The sequence below is a fragment of the Anguilla anguilla genome, chromosome 12 (genome assembly GCF_013347855.1).
Source record: "Anguilla anguilla isolate fAngAng1 chromosome 12, fAngAng1.pri, whole genome shotgun sequence".
Taxonomy (NCBI): domain Eukaryota; kingdom Metazoa; phylum Chordata; class Actinopteri; order Anguilliformes; family Anguillidae; genus Anguilla; species Anguilla anguilla.
The window spans coordinates 9,991,450-10,005,993 of NC_049212.1; the positions used below are offsets into that span (position 1 = coordinate 9,991,450).

Genomic DNA, 14,544 nt, shown 5'->3' on the forward strand with positions numbered 1-14,544 from the left:
ATTTTATGAAGACATTTTAGTTGTGCACTGTTCACAGGTTTAAATGCTATTTCTACGGTTGCCAGATGTGCGGTTTTCAACCATAATGCCCAGGTTTCAAATTATTTGCACAGGTGTGGTTTGTGGTGCATGTGACGCAACCGGTCAGAGTAACAGATGGAAGAAATTTTTCCGTTGTTTCCAAATTAATTGGCGTGTCAATGACTCCCTGGTCCGAGATCGTTTCCCAGACCCCACGCCCACGATTATGTTTCCAGCAGTGCATGTTGCCCAGTTATGGCAAATTCCAAATCTGGCAACCTGAGCTATTCTTCTTGTGCCGGTTCCCTGGTCCGCGACCACCGACAACCCCCCCTCGGTTCACGTTTCCTTCCGCACAACCCCCCCCTCGGTCCACGTTTCCTTCCGCACAACCCCCCCCCACCCCCGCCCCCGCCCCTCCCCCAAAACCCATTCTTGATTCGAGCCACTAAAATTCTCAAGCCAGCTAAGCCCAGGAAGCACAGTATGCTAAAGACGAGTGGCCAGAGGCGAATGTGCTCGGTCTACAGGGCCTCTCCGGTCCTTCTGGGACTCCTGCCACCGGAAGGTTCCGCCACAGCTTCATTTCCGAGGTGTACGGGGTCGGTCGATGCGCAGCGCGGGAAAAAGCGACGTCTCTCATTCGCTGCCGATCTTCAGGAGCCTCAGGGCACGGGACGGCCACGGCCACACCCATGACATGACATCACAGGCATTTAGCAGCCGCTCTTATCCAGAGCGACTTACACAAGATTTCACACAGCATTTACACTGCATCCATTTACACACCAGGATATATGCTGAAGCAATGCAGGTTAAGTACCTTTGCTCAAGAGTACTGGTGAGCCTGTGCCTGCCTGTCATGAAATGTCCGGCAATCAGTAATATGTCAACATTTACTCCAATTTCTATTTTCCCCAAGTAATAACATATTTATTACATTTTAATGTAATGCAGTTACTGAATAAATCATGACACAGTAATGAATGTGGAGATTTCATAACCATATATATATAAATATATAAATATATATACTGTATATATAATTGGGTTTATATTTGCGTGGGCTGAAATAAATTTGCTGGGGGGACAAAAATGCAGCTGTGACTGAGCCATGTCTCAAATGAATTCCTTTCGTGTGTTTCATCTTCAAAAAAGTTTTCCTGAACTTTCCTGAAGTGCTGTAATTCTTAATGCGTGATTAACTTTTATTGCTCCCGGCTCCTGTGCGTGTGTGTTTGTGTGTGTGTGTGTGTGTGTGTGCGAGAGAGAGAGAGAGCAAGAGAAACAATGTGTGTGTTTGTGTGAGCGTGTGTGAGAGAGAGAGAGAGAGAGAGAGAGAGAGAGAGAGAGAGAGAGAGAGAGCAAGAGAAACAATACGTGAGTTCATGTGAGCGTGTGTGAGTTAGTGTGGATGTGTGCAATATGTGTGTGTTGTACATGCATATATGTGTATGTGGGCATGTGTGATGAGTATGCCTTTCCGTGCATATGTGTGTATTTACGGTATGTGTATGCGTGTGGTGTATGTACATATATGTGTATTTACGGTATGTGTATGCGTGTGGTGTATGTACATATATGTGTATGCGGGTATGTGTAATGAGTATTTACGTGCATATATGTGTATTTACGGTATGTGTGTGGTGTGCAAACCAAATGCCCTACTTTGTTGTATTATAAGGCTTTCTTCTGCTGCTACAGAGCTCAGGGCTTCCTTAGCGCTGATTCTAAGAAAACTTCAAACAGGAAGACAGAAAACAAAAGGAACATACATAATGGATGCAGGGGAAGGAGACACAGAGACAATGGGGTGGGGGGGGGATTGATGAGGGAAGACAATCATTAGTCCAATTACTCCTCAGATTCTGATTTCAAAGAGATGCACACAGGCAGAATAGAATACAGACAGTGCACTTGGGCAACACACACACACACACACACACATGCATGAACACACACATGCACGCACACACAAAAACACTCACACTATCCTCTAATTTGTACAATGGTACTTGTTTTCATGGCCAACATCCACAGAGGAACACGCATGCCTCACATCTTCACATAATTCTAGTCGTACCCCTTTCACTCCATTTATTTCTGTTTTAATTGAAGATTCTAAGGAGTTATCAAAATTTAAGTTGAGTTGGTTGTTCAAGATGGAGGCACACTGTGGATTTTCTCTCACCCAGTTACCCTTCACTTTGAGTGACAAATCTGAACAAGTCTTTCTCGCGCTACATTTTTGGCGTCAATTTCAGCACATGACAGACTCATAATGCAAATCCTCACCACAGTTATTTTTGTAGGTGGATTGTGTCTCTGCTCAAAATGTCGAGACAAATTTCTGAACGGGGGGTATGACTTCACAGAAGGTAATTCGGTTCTCAGAGCTCTTGCCCTAACCGTGCCTCTCCGGGCCTGTGAGCCCCGCCCCCCTCCAGGGGGGCTGACTGAGGATATCGATCCAGGAGCCCGCCATCAATCACAGGAGGAAAACTCCGGAGTCCACACGTGGGCCACAGGCACAGGCACAGGCAGCTGGTGCCGGTACAGGCCCCTGAGCTATTGCTCCTTTTGCCACCGCGGTAATGAGGTCCTAGCCCTTCGAGGGTGGCCGCCACGTTCCAGCACCGGGCACTAACACCCGTTTCCATGGCACCCACAACTGCCATTACAACATATTTCTTCCCTATTTTTTATTTAGCAGAGGGGTAACACCTGGATATCGGGCTCCTGTTTCCTTCAGGGACCAGGTTATGTGTCTGCTGGAAGTGAAGGCTCATGGGATAGCTGTACTCTGCCCACCTTCCCTCTGCCCTCCCTTTACTGCAACTCTCCTGGGCTGGGAGTGTTTCTCTGCATCCCCGGAAATATACAGATATCTATAAACCTTCAAAGCCACGGAGGCATTCCTGAGGAATATGTTACCTGTGTTGGCATCACAGTATCTGCAGTCATTAGATACTTGGCCCCCAAGAGACATGGTCACCATCCTGGAAAATGTCAGAGTTTTCGGACCCAGTGCTCCCTGGCCATAAAACTTCAGTTCTCCATGTTCTCCATGTTCCTGACTGAATGAGTTATAGTGGCATACGTCATTTCCCTGCTCTCAGGAAGAGCCCTGGCCTGGGCCACTGCCATCTGGGAACCAAAACACTCCTCACCTCACTCGTGAATGACGAAAGCCTTTGACTACCCAGTTAGTGGACAAGAGGTAGCAAAAAGGCTACCTAGGCCATGCACCTAGGATCCCGGTGTGTGGCAGACTATGCCATAGAGTTCCACACTCTTACGGTGGAGAGCGGTAGGAACTCTGAGGATCTCATCCTCGCCTTCCATCATGGGCTCTATGAGGTCATAAAGGATGAGCTCGCTTCCCATGAACTGGAGGATAGCCTGGAGTTGCTGTATGCCCTGTCCATCCAGATTGAAAACTGCCTGGATGGTTCTACCACTCAGCCATTTTCCCCGGGGCCAGATCTTCTCATTTCCCCCAGTCAGCTACAGCTGTCCTGAGTTTCTCGAGATGTCCTTTGGTAGCCACAGAGAAGCCCGTGCAACTTGGGCAGACCTGTCCAACCCAGGAGGCGCATGACCAGAGGATGGGTAAGAGGTGCTGTTTGCACTGAGGAATCTCTGGCCATTCTTGAGCAGCTTGCTCTAAGCGGGAGGGAAAGTCCAGGGCTTGTTAGGAGCCTGGGAGATCCTGACAAGCGAGGCCATCACTCCCAGGCCTGAGGTCGCCCTGCCGCCCAGCCCATTCCATTACTTAGCCTACATTCTGATCATGCATTCAGTCATCTGTGTGCCATTGACTCGGGAATGATGGCCTAGCTGTGCCACTTTTCGGTTTGTCTGTTAGCTTTCTTAAGTAACCCGGTTAAAAAATGACAAACGGCAACAAGAACAACAAAGGTTGCAAAAGTCACAAAACACAACAAGTCCTATGGGTATACTGAGTTGCTGAGAAAGTTCAACAAAGGCTTTACTTCCATAGGTGCTTTAAGACATTTGGCATGTCGGCCAAAGCACTGGTGAAGTTCTATACATGCACCAACGAATGCATTCTTACTGGTGGCCTGCCAAGTGTGGTTTGGAAACAAAACGATGAAACATCTGAAGCAACCTGACAGAGTTATTAAACAGGCCTCTGAGATAACAGGTAGCGACCTTCCACAGCTGAGAGAGCTCTGCACCATCCGCTGCAGGAAGAGGGCTCAGGGCATCATTACACACGGCACTCCTGGGCATCATCTGTTCACATTATTACCATCAGGGGAACGATATCACAGTATAAAGGCACACACCTCTAGTGTCAAAAACAGCTTTGATTCACAGGCTGTAAGGATTATTAACAGAACGAGTCCCACATACTTGCTTGCTTTATTTGCTGTGGGCTTAATATGGGCTTAATACATAAGTGTGTGCATTTGGTGAGTACAGATGAATTGTGTATAATGTGTATGGTGACAGTGTATGTATGTGTTTATTTATCTAGAGAGTAGCCAGAGCACTGAAGTTTTTCATTGCATTGGAAGGCCCTGCTTTCAATGCACATGACAAAAAGTTACCTGTCTTGATGTAGATGTTTGGAGCCAGGATAAAGCTACATCGGACTTCACCAGTGAACACTCTCAACATAAACAGTAGAATGAGTGTAGTCAGCCACTCGCTAGTGTTAGTCAAGTCCATGTACTTCTAACTGTGTCTGGAAGGGACACAAAACTAAAACAACACTACATTATATAATACCACAGAATCGCTGGCCACCTTACACCTGGTAATCACAAAAACCGATAAACTATGATCTCCATTTGTAGGACTGCATCACTGACAAACGTTTGAACATGCAAACATATTTTTTGGGACTACAACATAGTGGTGAGTCCAAGGGAACTTTGAGCTCTGCTCATGGAATATAGTTGTAGGCTTTACATTCGATTTAATATAAATTGCAGTTTTATATCTGCTGAGATACTCAGTATTGCGGCACAGCATGTACAGTAAAGGGCAGGGACCTAGTCATAAAAACCCTAATGCCATAAAAACCTCTAACACACTGGAGGACAAGGTGAAGAGGAGATGGCGGGATGCAAAGACAGCAGCAGTGTGTCGGTTCTGTGTCTGAGAACATTCATCACTGAATGAGCCTTCCGTTCAAGCAGGAACAATGGAGAATTGGAAAGAAACGCCCGAGACAACCGTTCACACCTCCAGTACCGTGTTTCAACGCCCTTTAGCTGAACGTGTGCATTTCATTTTAGCATCATTATGCAAAACCATGGCACGCAGTCCTGAATCCCAAAAGAGCTTATTTTCATTCTGTGACTGGTGGAGCCCTGGAACAACCAGTCCAATCCACCCAGGCATTCCAATACAGCAATTAAAACCTAACTTTGCTGCTAATTGCTGCTTTACGGGGGCATTTTTCTATTCTCTTTCTAGGGGGAACTGAAAATGAACTTTCCTGCTCAAACATTTTCCAGCAGTCAGAAGTGATCAATTTGTCAAATTTGTAGCCATACTAAAAACAATTTCAGCCTAATTTAATGAAAAACCTCTAGAACTAAAATGAATCGGTCTAATATTTCTGGGGGATGCCGTTATGTGGTGCTTACCCTTTAACTAGCCAGTAAGAAAGCATCACTGCCCTCTTTTATTGATCCATTATCCTCTGTAGTTAGTTTGCGCTTTAAAATTCTTATTTTTACTGAGGTCGCACAAATGAATGGAAGTGAACTTCGAGCCAGACAGCCAGGAAGAATGGCAATGCCGTCAGCAGGGACAGCCGACGTGGCTAGTATTCACGCTACACAAATACAATGCGGAAGGCTCCACAAAATGACCTGTCTTACAATAAAGTATATCTGTTTGATGACATATGACAAATCTTTACGGATAATTGAAAAGATCCACAAAAAACCTGTATACACAGTGGTCGTCCAAGAGTTCAGCTCCAGGTTATTCATTATTAAACATGTCATTTTTAATTTTTAAGAAATATGCCACAGGAATAAAAGTGAAGGAAGTGACAATTCCACCTCCATACATGCAACGAGGAAACGCCATTGTGCTTATTTTATTTTCAGAAAGATTGCTCTCTAAAACAAATAACTGGGCTCTCGCATAAGTTATTGCTCAAATCTATATAATAATTACTGTAGCCACAAATATGCAAAGCGCGCGCACACACACACACACACACACACACACACACACAAATAAAAACATTGCCATCATTATAAATATCTGTGGAATGTGTTTTATTGTTATCATCATTATTATTACAGATGTATTTTACAGGCCCTGGTGAGTGTGAGTAAATGCTTTCTAAAAGTGGAAGCTTTTATTTATTTGATCCATATTTAAGTAAAGGCCAGTAGTACAGAATGCTTTCTCTTGTTCATGCGTACCTGTAGATGCAGAACCAAAACAATAATGTGTAGTATAATAGTTACAAAACTGGGTTCTCCAATCAGTGGTTGCAGGTTTGATTCCCATGCAGGGCACCGACCTCACACACGTAACTTGAATTGCTTCATTGAAAATCCAACCACATAAGTGGATTGCGTGTGAAAATGTAACCTGTGCACATTGCTCTGGACAAGAGTATCTGCTAAATGCCTGGAGGTAATATATGTGATGGCCGTTTCCTTAAAGGAAGTCAGTCAGATAGAGTGGAGGCTAGGCCCTCCCTCCTTCACGGTATCAGAGAGAAAACCCCCTGACTGGCTGGATCTCATTCATCTCTGTCTCAACCAATTTGTGTACAATTTATCTCTGGCAACAACCCCACCAGCCCTCCCCCGCCCTAATGCTCTCACGAAGCCAAATTAAGCGTGAACATAACCGTTGGAACATCTAATGGTATTTCATAATCACAAGATTCCACTTGTTCTCCTTTAAAGAAAGGCCCTGTCTTGCTTTGTGCTCAACCAATAATGAGCTTTGCGAGCTCCGGATTGCTATGATTTAACCGCCCCCCCCCCCCCCCCCCCAGCCATTCTGCTAGTATCCCCAATAGCATAACAACTGCCATTACTCAAACACCTGTTTCTTTTTTATTTTATTAAACTGCAAAAAGACAGGCCTTGTCTCTAATTCTTCTCACGCTTTGATCTCTCTGCCACATTTCCCAGGGAATAAACCTGCTGTGTTATCCACGCTTCATCAAGAAGGGATCATTAAACACCAAAGCTAGGCAATTTTTTAATTTTATTTTTTTTGTTTTGGAAACCAAAGCATGTCTGTTTTTCTCCAAAACTGTTGCTTGACGAAAATAAGGGAAGACAAGCTGTGATGACTGAAAGACTGAATAAGCCTGTTTTTCCATGGATCACGCACGGCTGAATGATCAGCGTTAAAATAAACTATATTAGGGGACATTTTACTAGGACAGAATATATATTTTATCTCTTTGGGGCTTGAACTCTGTTAGACTTTAATTAACACAAAGCAATTAACTGTGGAAATTGATTTCGGATGGAAGTTTTTAGAAGGAAATTTCAAGGGTGAGCGTCTCTGCAAACAACAACAGTTACTGTAACTTCAGCGTGAGATCGGATTGCACAACCGCAGCCTCTTCTGAAACAGTCAGTCAAAAAGAAAAACAAAAAAACAAAGCATGGCTATAAGATTAACTTTCATCCTACCCTCTAAACCTATTAGCGAGAAACAATCAGGATTTTTGCGGATTATCAGAACCTATACAGCCTGACACTGTTTACCCCTGTTCAAAGGGATGTCTCACCTTGATACACTTACAATCTGACTCCTGAACGATAAAAAAAAATAAAAACAAAAAAAAAAAGAAACCAGAAATGACAACACAGCCAACATCACCGAATGGCATCAAAGAACATGGCCGTTAACAGCCACAGGAGCCGTCTGTTACGCTCTCTGGAGCAGCCTCCGGCAGCTGCGTATGTCACCTTCGTGGGTCACGGTCATGGTTTGCAATTCACAGAGTGTTAGTCAGAGGTGTTTTATTTGTGGCATGACGCACGCGTTATGCCACGATAAAGCCTGAATATTCTAGAATATTGAGTGCATTCAATCACGCCTCTAATGGATTCTATTATTAGATTTATATATAAGACGATTTGCGGCAAGTCTGATTTTTTTAAAAATTATTACACATCAATACAATCTTGGCAAATACTGAAATTAAAGAAAAATATACAAGTATAAAAAGTGGATATTCACTTAAATTCATTGGTAAAAAAAAAAAAAAAAAAAAAACTTTTTTAAAACTCAAAAGACTAATTCAGTACTGAATTCGATTTTTTTTTCCAATTAATGTATTACTCAATAAGGACAAAGCCACCACAGCAGTAAGGGTTTTTCGAATGAAACCAAGAAAGAAAAGCAAAAAATTCTCAGTCGATGCTTAAGATCCTGCTACCTGTCTCAAGGTGCTCTTGTCACAGTCTTGACAGCGGATGCAATATTCAGTCGCGACTCTCTCTGACTCAAGGTTGTACGGCTTTCATCCGCGTTGCGGGGAACTTCAGAGGAGGACGGCTGGGCCTGTGATGCACGGAACACGCACAGTCTGAGGCCTGAGGGGGTGACATAACCACGGCCACAAAAAAAAGTTTTGCGCGCAAAACATTTTTTAAAAAGTTGCGGGACAGACTCGCATTGTAATTCACACGGCAAACTAATCAAGAGGCAGCAATCAAACTCATTAAAATTTGCCGGCACAATTATGCTGTTCATTTGGGAAAGAGGACACAAGAGTCACAGTCGATGGACTGACAATTAGTCACTCCCTCCCCACCCCCCCTCCCCTCCCTGCCCCCCCCCCCCCCCCCCCCCCCCCCCCCCCCCCCCCCCCCCCCCCCCCCGTCCCCCCGCTCTTTGTTGTGCTAAAGTATCTAAACTGCCAAGATTTGACCCTTTTAGTCACAGCCAAATTCACAGTGCCTTCAATAACTATCTTGACTTCAATCGCACACATGAATAAATTTCTCTTTCTCCTCTCATTTACAATTCCATTACTACATCTGAGCTGTCCTTCCACCCGAACGCAGAATTGATCTTTCCGATGAATGGGCATGAGCCATTTCAACAAACCCTGGGACCAGCACATCACCCAACTGAGCCTTAGCAGGAAGGACAGCCATTTACACATTTAAGATGTAATTATCCGCAGATGTCAAACATTCATCGCTTTTACTGAAGGCAGGCATTGAATAGCATTCCTTTAGCAACCTTGCGGCTTTTTATCTAGTGTAAAAGACCATTTACATAGCACATGTCTGAAATGAATTATCAAAGGAACAGAATGATCTTCAGCTCCATTTGAATGTGAATATTTTGTTATCCGTGTTAATCAAGGCAATATGCCACACTCATGTATGGACACACTCGCCCACACGTAGAATCTAAACTGCTAAGACAATGGACATAGCCACAGATCACAGGGGATTCGGTTTGCCAATATGTAATAGGACAATACTTTAGCATTACTTTTTTCCCCCAACTAACATTTTGTTTGTCCAGCAATCAAGAAAAATATAACTTGCAATAAGTAAATAAATAAATACAATTTTAAGACTGATGTCAACTGAGATCAAAACTACATGAGAGAAAAGTAATTATTTATATCATATATTTATCCCAGGAATATCTTTCACACCAACAAAGGATGAGGGGACAGCATGTAATCTACTTCCACATAAATATGTTGGCAATGCGCCAATTGTTTTGCTCATCGCAAGTGTGCTCTGCAAAAACAATGATATCATTGTTTTTTTTTTCTTAGTATTTGACCATCAAAAAAAATGCCATGACAGATTGAAGTGTTCAAAAGGTTATAAAGCAACCAGCCGAAAAAATGGGCATCAGAGTATGGTATGATTCAGGATTGCCACAACCTGGACACGTGGGCGGACTGATTGACGCAATTCAAACACAGCACTAAATTCTTATCAAATTCATCAAGTTTAGCTGTCCCTCTCTACCCTGGGGAGTTGTACCGGCTGTACTGCGGGTGGCGTGTGCCTTGACTTCCACTATACAGCGGGCCTGGACGGGCTGTGATGCTCCATGATACTGAGCATGCGCACAGCAGTCACCGTAGCCCGACTTAAAAACAGCTGGTCTGCGAGGACAGCTTCTGGAGAGAAACGTGCCGCAGAGCATGGAGACACCGCGAGGATTTGGATGTACGGATTATAGCTGTTCGAGTGGTTTCACGGCAATACCAAATAATAAATATGAAAGAGGATTAGTGGCATACAGCGCGCGAGAGAGACGGATGAAGGGGCGGCCAGACAGTAGTCACAAACGCAAAAGCTACGAATACTCTGACGCGAACACGACTGACGCTTACAACTGAAGATATATAGACTGAAACTTAAAGGAAGGCTGCTATTTCTGAACCAGTTCGTGGACCTAGTTGTCACTTGTTTGATTTTTTCGTGTCACCTTAAAAAAGGTAAGGTTGATGCTGTTCAGTAATATGTACGGTAGTGTAAGATGTATAGAATTTAAAGTTGTATTCGTTCCAGTCACCCACTGTCACATTGATTGTTGGAGATGTAAAATTCAGTTGAATAATCCAGATACGTCGCTTCAAAATTCAGTTTGGAAGGCTTTCGTTGCTTGGCAATGGTTGGGTTTGCTCAAGATTTAGGCTACACGTAGATTTAAGATCAAGATATAAACATAATCTAACTGCAGACGGAGGGGCATCAACGAGCACTTGTCTCAAGCAGTGCTGGACTAACAAGTGCCGAGGGCTCGCAGGATTTTTCTAAAAGCAGAATTCCCGTTCTTAAAAGACCGCTGCAAGCTATTCAAATGTCCCGTCTTTCTCTGTATCCATTAGTGTTGCAGCCTCAATATGTCAGTCTGGTTTGCAACTGAATGGATCTGCGTTGCTGCCCGAATAGTGGTAAAAGTGAAGATATCGCCGACGCAGCTAATGCTGAAAAGAATGCTATGCTGTTACCCAGGACTCTGTTCTTAAGAGTCGCCTGTAGCAAGCTGCCTTGTGGCGAGAACGACGCTTGTTGCTTGATGTAGTCTATGGGGGAAAAATATGTTCTGAAATTCAAAAGTTCGTTCACATCAAAGCTATATAACCGAACGGTAAAATACCCTATCTACAATTATTGATACGCATATAGCCTACTGTTTAGCCGACAATACCACAGGCCTACTGTACAGTGGACATTAAATCACGTTTGTCAATCGCTGATCTCGCATTTTCAATTATGAATTATTTTAATGTGTGTTCAGCTGGCCGGCCAAAATAGACTTGGAATACAACAGCGTACTTCAACGATTATTATTACATTTGGGTGCAGCACTGGAGTTAGCGTTTCTAACTTGATCACAGGTGGACAGTGAATGTCAAATGGTCAGACGCTGCACTGGCAGTTGTACCAGAGTGGATACATTTAAGGCGGAATCACAGTGGCCAAAAACAGTACTCTGTCCAAAATAGATAACCAGCGCAGATCATAAAGCGATGGCCGCTGATTGGGTTATAGCTCCATCCGATAGCAGTTTTTAATGTTTTGTTTTAAACGATTACATTTTTAACATGACATAACGAGCTAGTGATATTAAACTTTTTGTATGACTACGGTAGATTATTTTACGAATGGCTAGGACCAAGTGTAGGGTTTCCTTAAGTCTTAAAACTGCATTTTCCCAAATCGAGACTTCTGTTTGAGATTCTAAAAATAGCCATCTCAAGCTTCACTGGCTCTAGAAAACGAAATCTTAAACCATTATCGAAGTGTTGCTATGTGTGCGCTCCAAGTAGCAACACTATCGGCTTGGCTTTTTTTTCTTTTCTTACAATGGCATTTTCCCCCGCAAGCAATTTTAAAATCGGGCTCTTGTGATGTTGAATATATATATATTGTATGCATTTCGGTTGGCACGCTTTTCAGTACATTATAGCGAAATACAAGGACGGCCCTGGAACTAATGTCGTGTTTCCGCAGCGGGTCCAGGCTTCAGCTGGCACATGAGCGAAGTAGAAATAATTGAATTGGACAGAGACGCGTTGGCAGCTTTTCTCTGTGGCTTGACCAAACAACGACTATACAGGTCAATAGTGTTGGCGACAGTGACCATGAAATATTATTATGTGATTATGTGTCTTTCAAATTTTTATGTTGAATTACTTTTTTTATATAGCCAGTGACCAACACTGCTTGTTTTTAAAAACTAAACGTGCAAGTGTTTCATCTAATTAAAGGTGGTATCTCTCTTGCAAACAAACTTGCGATTTTTTCCGTTTTAATGTAAAATGCATATTATTGGTACGATATATTTTTAAACTAAGGCGTTTAACTGTGGTAGCCTACTCATCTCACTAAAACTAATCACATTTGAGCGGGCAGAAACAGCTGAACGACACTCTTTCCTATTGGGGTCACGCGCAACTCCCCTGCTACATCTGCCGGCGCAAAAAACCAGCAGCAGTACTGCACAGTTCGCAACTCTGCTTAGCCCCAGATGGGCCCGGGTTAGATAACCCTGTAATACCGATTACAAAACGGTGGACCAATTTTCCTCATTAAACCTTTCCCGGTATAGTCCGGAAACGGCTCGTTATGTACTTTATTACGTAATTTGACGTCACCTCAGCAATAGCTGTTTAGAGGGCACAGGCAAATACATAATATGTGCTTTCTATATTCTTTTTTTAGCATTTGTGCAAAATGTTTTTGCTTCCGTTTTTGGCAGTTTGGCCTGGTTTTCACTGATATCGAGTCAGTCTCCAATTTTTGTGACGCTTTAAAAATAGAGTAATAAAAATTGGCACAAGACTGAACTTGGCTCCAACACACCTGGGGAAAGTCATCAACTTATCTGCATGTGGAGATCGATTTTTAATGTTTTTTTTTTTTTTTTTTTAATGTAATTTTGCTCACCTGTTGACACAGAGTGCAGAGTTATCCCCCCTACTTCCCCCTACATGGACAGAAGTCAGAGAGCTGTACTCTGCAATTCATTACCCACCCAACCAATGCTCACCATTTTCCTGACTAAATTAACGGAATAACGGAGTTAACGACTGAGTTGAGGGCAAAAAAAAAAAAAGTGAATGTGAGTGTATCTGCTTGTTACCTAATGTTAGCTACCTTAATTGTTGCAGTTGATGTCTTACAGTAAAACTTATCAAATGTAACCACATCTGTTGACAATTTGACTTTAAAATTAGGTTTGATATGTTTTCAGTATTACCGTGTCGGACGACATTGTCGATCAAGGCAATCTGTGCAGTCTTGGATTAACCATGCTCAGTCATTACTGTGATGCAATGGCAACTGGCAATCTGTGTGTGTGTGCACTTCTGCCCAGTCCTTGCTTGTCTGCCTGTACTTGTTCTAAAAAGTGTTTGGGACGTTTCTGGGCGTGACCCTTTTTTTTCTTTGTGGGCTGTATGTGAAAAGCACGTGGCCAATAGAATAAGGAGGAGAAGATAAAGAAGAGAAAACGTGTATGGATTGGCTGCAGTGGTCTGTTTCCAGTTGGGTCAGTGCTGGAGGGATAGGATTGTTTTAGTGGCTAATCTAACTAACCTGGTCAGTCTGGTTAGTAGATAGAGCCCAGGTATGATTACAGGGAAAAAAAAGGTGAAAGAAAGCTAATATGTCATATGGCAGCTATGATTGTTATTATGATTTTAAAAAGCATTCAATAATTGTAGATACGGTTCAAAAATTTCCTTACCAGCTGCTGCCATGCTCGTCATCCATTTCGTTATCTTTCAATATTTCGTTCTTCCGCATCTGAGCTCGCTCCTTCCAAAATTGGGTCTCCATGCTGCTGAGGGGCCTCCTGAATTTGCACCAAAAATGCTGCCAAAATTCGCACTGATAAATTCTACCACTCGACCTGGAAAGATGAAGGAAAAAGAGGTGTGAAGAAACAGAATCCTTGTGGATGCCAGAATGCCAGTTCTCACGAGACTAATATTATCCGATGCCCTCTGTGTATTGCAAAATATAGTAGGTAATTTGCAGTGGATTTTTTACTTTACAAATTGTGGACATGGCGGATTCGCACGGGATTAAGATCACAGACGACCTCCGCAATTATTGCAAATCAGATGAGGTCCCCAGGTAACACTAGCCCAGAGGAAGTAGGGCTATACCACTGTTAAAAATAAAACATTTAATTTTACGCCAGTAAATTACTGCCAACTGGGTTGCCAGAACTTTGCTGTATAAATGATAGTAACAATATGTTAAGCATATGGTAGCTGGCTGTATATCTAACAAATGGTAAATGCATTAGTGTTTCACTGTAAATAAAACAAATATATGTCAGCTGTTTACAATTTTGTAGCTTCGCTATTTTACAGACTTTTACCATTTTAAAATTCATACATTTCTTTACGGTGTACCGTCAATAATAATAAAAAAAAATATCGTATGACACTTTTGCCATATTGCTCAGCCGAGTCTCTTGTGATTGGCTCGCTTGCTTCGCTTAAAAGCGTCTTGCGTAAGAACGCTGGAACCTTCTGTGTGCTTTAGCCCA

The 14,544-nt window shown here is 42.9% G+C and overlaps 1 protein-coding gene across 2 annotated transcripts in view; it reads left to right on the plus strand.

Annotated features, from left to right (window-relative positions):
- The first annotated feature begins 10,043 nt into the window (after positions 1–10,043).
- Positions 10,044–14,544, plus strand: part of LOC118208802 (WSC domain-containing protein 1) — a 32,719-nt gene continuing 28,218 nt past the window's right edge. For both annotated transcript variants that reach the window (XM_035383690.1, XM_035383689.1), the window contains exon 1: positions 10,044–10,471. The gene's annotated coding sequence lies outside the window, so the exon portion shown is untranslated. The remainder of the gene's footprint in view (positions 10,472–14,544) is intronic.